Source organism: Rana temporaria, chromosome 3, assembly GCF_905171775.1.
Source record: "Rana temporaria chromosome 3, aRanTem1.1, whole genome shotgun sequence".
NCBI lineage: Eukaryota > Metazoa > Chordata > Amphibia > Anura > Ranidae > Rana > Rana temporaria.
Window position 1 is genome coordinate 278,073,564 of NC_053491.1, and position 7,559 is coordinate 278,081,122.

The following is a 7,559-nucleotide window of genomic DNA, read 5'->3' on the forward strand; positions in this document are numbered from 1 at the left end:
ATCTTCAAACTTCTCTTCCTCTGTTTTAAGGGGAATCCACAAGAGTGGGGGGACAACCAAACGGACACCGCTGTACGTCAGCACAGCGGGAAACAGTCGGGGTGAAAAATAGTGCAAAGAGGAGTAAGCTGAATGCCAGGGGGGAGGGAGGAGACCCTGATGGAGGAAGAATTTAAACCCGCGAACACCTCCCCCGTAATTATTGTCAGTTCTCCTTAGCCGTCAGGGAAAGATCCTCATCCAGAAAAGGGAAAACACGTGGTGGGTCTGGGATAAGCGGGGAGAAGTATCCGATCAATTCAAGCGCTCCCTGAGATCCTGCCTCTGTCTTCTTCGGTCTCTCTGCGGGGATGGGGTGGACCAGATGGCAGACTGGCGGGGGGTGGAGGGCATCCTAGGAAGATCCTCTTTTGCCATGAGCCCAAGCTTGACGAGGAGTTCCTTCCCCTCTTGGATGGTGAACACTGTGTATGTGGTCCCCTGGTGTGGGACCTTGAGTTTATAAGGAAATCCCCATCTGTACCTGATTCTAGCCTCTTGGAGAGGAGTGATGATCTCCTTAAATCTGTTTCGTATCCAAAATGGCCGGGGAAATATCCGGAAAAATTTGAATCCTGGTACCGTCCAGCACAATGTTGGGGTTATTGCGGGAAGCCCTTAGGATCTCTTCCTTCAACAGGTAGTCCTTAATTTATTTCAGTAAATCCTTAGAAACACAGCACTCAAAAGCACAGAGATCAAAATGGTGGACTGAAGGTTGGCCATTCCATGCCTGTCTCAACGCTTAATCTAATCTTAATCTGCTGGATTGATGCTATAGCCACTCAGTATAGAAGACAGTCATGAAACAAGTCAACCTTGAGTCCCCTATTGTGATCTCTGTGCTTTTGAGTGCACCTGTCTAGATGTTTATTTTTCTGCCTAAAAACTGCTGTTGCACAGCTGGGCTGGCATCTGAATTGAAGGAGAGTGTGGGAAGTTATGCAATAGTGGACTAACCTGGAGCAGCGTTGCTCTATCTATGTATACCAGCTTTAAATCTTGTATCTTAAAGATTTCACTTTAGCTGACCATAGATGATTTGATTCTTGGCTGGTTCAGCAAGCAGCGGCCAAGATTCAAACAATCTATGGGTAGAGTGAATTTGATCCATCCAAGTTGATCCATCGATTGATTTGGGTAGATCGACTTGGGTACAATCAGCATGTCAGATTTTGGACATGCGATTATTGCCAGTGGCTATAGCTGCTAGCAATAATCCATGTGTTCTCCCAGCAGGGATGGCTCCCTGCATTCCACAATAGCCCCGTGAGAGGGCTTCCCCTCATCAACACCGACTGTATTGATGGGGGATTCAAGTGATTTTCTTTCCTGCATCTAAGACCTGCTTAACTCATAGATGATAATTTATTAAAGGCAAATAAACTTTTCACTTTACAAGAAAAGTTGAAAGAATGGAATTACCCCCAGAGCTTAGTGAATATGGTGCAATTTCACACTGAAAACAACAAAAAAAAAATTGTTCTTGCACATGATTGGGTGATGGAAGTTACAGTAGCAATGCTTCATCTCATTCACTAAGCTCTGGGAAAATGTCCTTGCAGAGTGAACAGTCTATTTGCTTTTAGGTTAGGGCTAGTTCACACCAGATGCAGTTCCGAGCACTTTTTTTCTGCACAAAATGCATGCACAGTGTTTGCAGAAAAAAAAAAGCACGGAACTGCATCTAGTGTGAACTGGCCCTTGGTAAATCAACCCCCATAGTACTTTGATGGCTTTAATGAAAATTGAGGTGGCCATATGGTAGCCCAGACTGTGCCAAAAGCTGGGTACTCACTGATAGTTTTTCTTTTCGGAACGGAAGAAAGCTAGATCACTGTACCAACACAATTGTTGCGACAATCTCCGCTGCTGTTCTATTGTATTCTGACAGCAGGGAGGCCCTAACGCCCACCCACCACCATTGGCTGCAAGCACTGCTTAGATGCTGATTTTCCAGCCTGTCCCATCAACAAGAGCCGGTCTTTAGACTGGCTTTTGTCGGGTAGACAGCTGTACACACTGACCGGAAGTTGGCCAGTTCCTGCTGAAATGGCCATTTTTTGGCCCGTGTGCACCAAGCTTAAGACATGTAAGTAGACAAGCAAGTAGTCTAGTTACACGGTTGTACATTCTGTTCAGAATTCTTTACCCTGGCACTGTATCTCCTGGTTTTATCTGGCTGTTCAGCTTACGCCAGGGTCATATGACTGAGAGCTACTGCAATGACTCATGTTTTTTTTCAGTACTAAACATCCATTTTATATATTTTTACTGTAAATAAGTACACATTGCCACAGGCATAAACCATCCTGAACTGCTCATCAAAGCCAGGATTGCATTATGCTCAAGATTTACTCAAAACAAAAGTTGACCTTTTATATCCACCAAGACTCTCCAAATGAGTAGAGAACATTAGGCTGCAGTGTACAAGGACAGGCTGAAAAGCTTGCTTATGAATGTAGACTATAACATTACGGCACACTCCAACCTGCCAAAATCCTAAGGAAAACATTATTTTGTTATAATAGTTTAATTCCTGTTTTTTTTTTCTTTACAATGTAACCTTTTTTATCATTACTACATACAACCATTTCATAAGTTTATATTCTACTGTTATATTTATTATGCATTGGATCGGAATACGATTTTTACACCATGCATTACAGTACTTAATAGGATTAATACCCTCTTCAGGTACTCCGCCATGGAAAAATTGTGTCCCCAGACATATTTCTGATATATATGATAGTGATCCTTAGCATATTTAAGTTTTTGGAGTTGCAATTATATCTTCAGAAATTTATTTAGGAAAATATTTTAAAAAATTGTGTGGGAGGTTCTTGTGTTTAATATGAATAAACTTTATGTAGCGGTCCTAATGTAGAGGCTGAAAATCAAAAATCGTTATAATAGAAAGACAATATGTTCTAGTAATATTTTTTAAAGGTGTACAGAATTTCCTCCCAACTTGTCTGCAAACATGGAATTGTTTCTAATGTTTTTAGAAAACATGTAGTATATATTTTATTTCGTATTGCGACAAAAAGCGTACAGTTAAAAAACTGTAATCTGGATTTTGTTAATAATTAAATTCATGATTTTTCTCCATGTATAAAAACTAGGAAGTGTTTTAGCTTGCACTACCTAATTGGTGACTGTAGTAGGGGGACATGGCAGATGACCAATGGTGGGGGATACAGAGAAAGTCGTATGATCCATAATCCATACATATATGTTTACTGGCCAGAGATAAGAGGACTCAGACATCCCTATACACATTTTTATTTTGCAGTTTTATTACACTTACTGATTTTATTTTAGTTAATTTATACCCTCAGTGTGTTAAACAGTATGCTTCCTTTTTTCTAAATTAAACATTTTGCATTAGTAATACAGTTCTATAAAGAAGGTGATTTTTCTATGTATCATTTTTTATCATGCAAGGTCATATAAGATTTTATATTTCATTTCATTTCATTCACTTTTTGTGATTAATGAATTGTTGCATTTTTTTTTTATTTGGTAGGGGACAGATTTCTTTACACAATGTTTTACACAACTGCTAATACAATTGTTAATAAAACTCACAATTTTGAAGCTTCTGGACAGCTATCTACTTCAGTACTTGGTTACTTGGCACCTGTGGTTACTTGGCAATGGCCGTAAGAATTTCTAAAAATAAACACAATTTTTGTATTGTTTCAGTAAATTCTACACATCCTTTTTCTATGAAGGCCATAAGGATACAATTGTATGGCTTATTTTAGTACACCTGATTTTACAAGTTGTTTGGGAAATAATGCCCATGCTAGACTCAAGGTAGAAACAATTTCATGTACCTGTTCGTGTTTTCTCATAATTTACTAAAGCGTTATACTCGCGACAATGTTTGTTTTCATTACAAGGCAAAGCTTAAGATCAGGGGTTCAAGACTAAATTTGTTGTGTCACTAAAAGACTTTTCCCACGCACCTCCACTAAAGAATCATTAACTCTTTATCGCATTTTTTCGATATAACCAAATATACTGTGCTGTCTATTTACTATAATCTTCAGACCGCCTAAATAAAGTCAAAACAGTAAACATGACTACTGTGTATGGTACTTTAAAACTGATCTAGGCATAAGTAACAGTTTTCCAATATTTACAACAAAAATACTTTACTGTTTAAGGCTATTTCATGATGGACAGACTCCAAATAAAAGCGTGAAAAAGAAAAACATCCGGAAGCGTGGCAATTGGAATAAATATTTACGGTGTCCTAGTTCAAAGTATTGTAAGGTCTAAATTGTAAGCAGAGACTTATAAAAAAAATGGTCAAGTGTTAATTCCTCAATAATGTCAAAAGGATTTTATAAAAAAAAAACGACATTGTTTTAGTCTGTTCTACATTCTCTTGCTTCATTTGTGACATATTTACTTTAATTACTGTGTGGATTAAATGATTTCCAAAACATGGGAGTGCTGTTCCAAATGCAAATTGGGGTAAAAGAACAACATTCTGGTTATAAACATTTAGATACGGTAACTTACGCTGGCTATCCCCAAGTTTAAACTATTAACCTTCAAAAGAAATAAGGGGGACTTTTTTCAGATACATACAAAATTTGGTCAGCAATATTATTGTGAATATGGTTGTATAAACATTGCAAACCTATGTACCATGGCATAGTGTAAATAAATTGTTTTGCACCGTTCAAGACAAAATACAACAATGTAGACAAGAGTCCATACACGGAATTCAACAGTTGCACGTTCTCAACCATTCCATAGCAGTCATACAATCTGGATTTGAAAGCTACAATGTAAATAAATTTAACATAATGTTGATTTAAAAAAATGGTAAATGGTTACCGGTAATTATGTGCAAAAGAAAAAGAGCTATGCCAGTATTGCTTATCAGTCTATCAGTCTTATCAGTCTATATAGAAATGTTGCCCAGAATGCACTGAGCAGTTAATGTACATTCTAACTATATTTGACCCCAAGCTGGTATTTAAATAGAAGTTGTCTAATTAATTTTTTGGGGTTACATTTAGTTATTACATCAAAACTATTTAATCTGTGAAGTAATTTACAATTACAACACAGCATTTAAAATAATACTGATAATAAAGTTTGTATTTTTATTAATATATATAATACAGTGTATATTAAGGGCAGAAAGTTAGTTTATACACAATGATAGTTATCTGAGTTTTCAGTTTAATTCACCATTTTGCGGTTTCCACAATATTGTGCTTGTATCACAGTAGGTATAGTCAGTATATTATACAACTTAAACTTAGCAGTGAAGATTGCTCAAAATGGAATTGCCTCCTTCTTCATTAATCCACAACTAAGTCTAATGCTAGGTGCCTTTATATTGCTCGTATGCTTGTTGCTGTGTATTGAGAAGTTCAGTAACTATAACTATTACCTTACAAGTGTGAGGCCCTTAGTGTAAAGTCATATTTTAAACTCATCCCCTCTAAAACTAAGACTTTCTTGAGTTTTATGCTGATGAATGCTTGCCTAGATTTTGTGAACTCCAAGGGAGGATGGGAGGAATTCCTCTGAACCCTATACAGTGCTCCCTGCAAAGTGGGACTTTAAACCATTTCATTCATTTTCATCATAAACTCTCTGCAGCCACTCTTTTATTGTTCAGTGTTCGTACCCTCTAGATAAATGCTTAAAACATGAGCACTAGCGTTGACAACGAGTTGGGGCATTTACATTTTTGACATGGAGCTGGGTAATTTGTGCCTAGCAGCAGCTGATAAGCTAAAATTGTTACTGTGACTCTGCTTGACCTTGACCTTGTACTTTACATGACATAGGGAATAGGCTGCACAGTTATAGGTACCTTTGTGTACTTCTTTGCATACCATGTCTGTCCCTTTTGTTCTGTTTGTGGACTATATTTGTCTCACGTCTTCTGTTCCCCTGCCCACAAAGTTGTCATAAAAAAGATTGGTATTTTTAGTACCAGCATGGTCCAGCATCATATATACTATACCTTAACATGCCCCAGAGGTCTCTTCTTTAGATCTGTTGAGCCAAAGTTTTTAGTCTTATGGTGACCCTACACACTTTGAGACAGTAACTGACTGATTTATTTTCTGATCCATTTCTCCTGATTAAATAATTGATCTCTAGTTGAGAACCCAGTCAATCAATCAGTCAAGATACGATCATAACTTATGATCACTATCCTGTTTTCTCATGATCCATTTGCTCAAAATACAATCATATTCATAAACAAAGTATCTGTGTTGCTGATAATTGTAAAATGATCAATGATTTTCTACCCTAGATGGACAATTGATTGAATCCAATTGAAAATGATATAAAATCGCTTGGAAGGAAGGTATGGCTGTTCTATTGCTTGCCGATTTCATGCAGCGGGTATGGCCACCATAAGCACCTCTTCTGTGTCCCATTGCATCTTACTGATATTTACCCACAGTAAGTGACAATTACTTTCTTATTATCTACGTTCAAAAAAGAGGCCATATTACACTTCAAAAGAACAATACAACCTGGTGTATCTATAGTGATAGCGATAAGCATATAGAATATCAGCCGTGTGGTTTTGTACAGTCTGCAGAAGAAACAAATGTGTAATTACAATACATGTAACACTGAATGGTTTTATTGTGGTGGTCGCAGTGAGGCAATACAAAAAGTCCACCTATAAAGAATTGTGAGATACAGCATTGATTTCTTATAACTGAAGGTATTTACATGTCCTCCCTTCCAGCACAACCCCAAGAATGAGGAGCTCAGTCTCTGTCTATGTATACTTACCACACCATGACCTTGAGGCTGGGTTCACACTATTGCGAATAGGATGCGGGTTTCCCTGCATCCAATTTGCATAGCAGGAGATTGTGACCGGCTCTCTATGAAGCCGGATCACATATCTCTGCAGCGGGTCCGGTTCGAATTGCACAGGGGACTTGTGCATCTTCTGGTCTGTTTCAGGTCTGAATTCAGGCACAAATTCAGGCTGAAATCTGACCTAAAATGGGGATGCACCGGACTCGGACTGTGAGCCGTTGCGTTCTCCAGTGTAAACTAAAACGAATGGTTGTACTGTTCTCCTGGACTCACAAAACCCTACACCATGGAACCAGTAAAGCCATATTTTGCACTGATGAGGTCTAAGAATCCTGAAACAGCTGTATGCAAAGTAGAAATACTGGCTCTGTAAAACTATGTCTATGTTTATGCTATACACATCGGTTCTGGATGCACATTTGTTCTCAATACACATATGGCTAAGAGGGACAAAAAAAAATGGTTTGCATCACTCCAACCACTTATCTATAAGCAGAGAATAAGCTCCTAGTTTTGGGGTTTTGTGTTGGAAGTGAACGTATATAAATACCTTCTGATGAAGAAGGCATTGTTGTATTTCAACTAAGAGTGTAGATGTCTCATCAAGAACCAAAGTTGCTGAGACATCTACCTGTCCTTCCACAAGTCACATGCCAATGGAACCGAACACTATTTCCTTCTTGATGCAGACA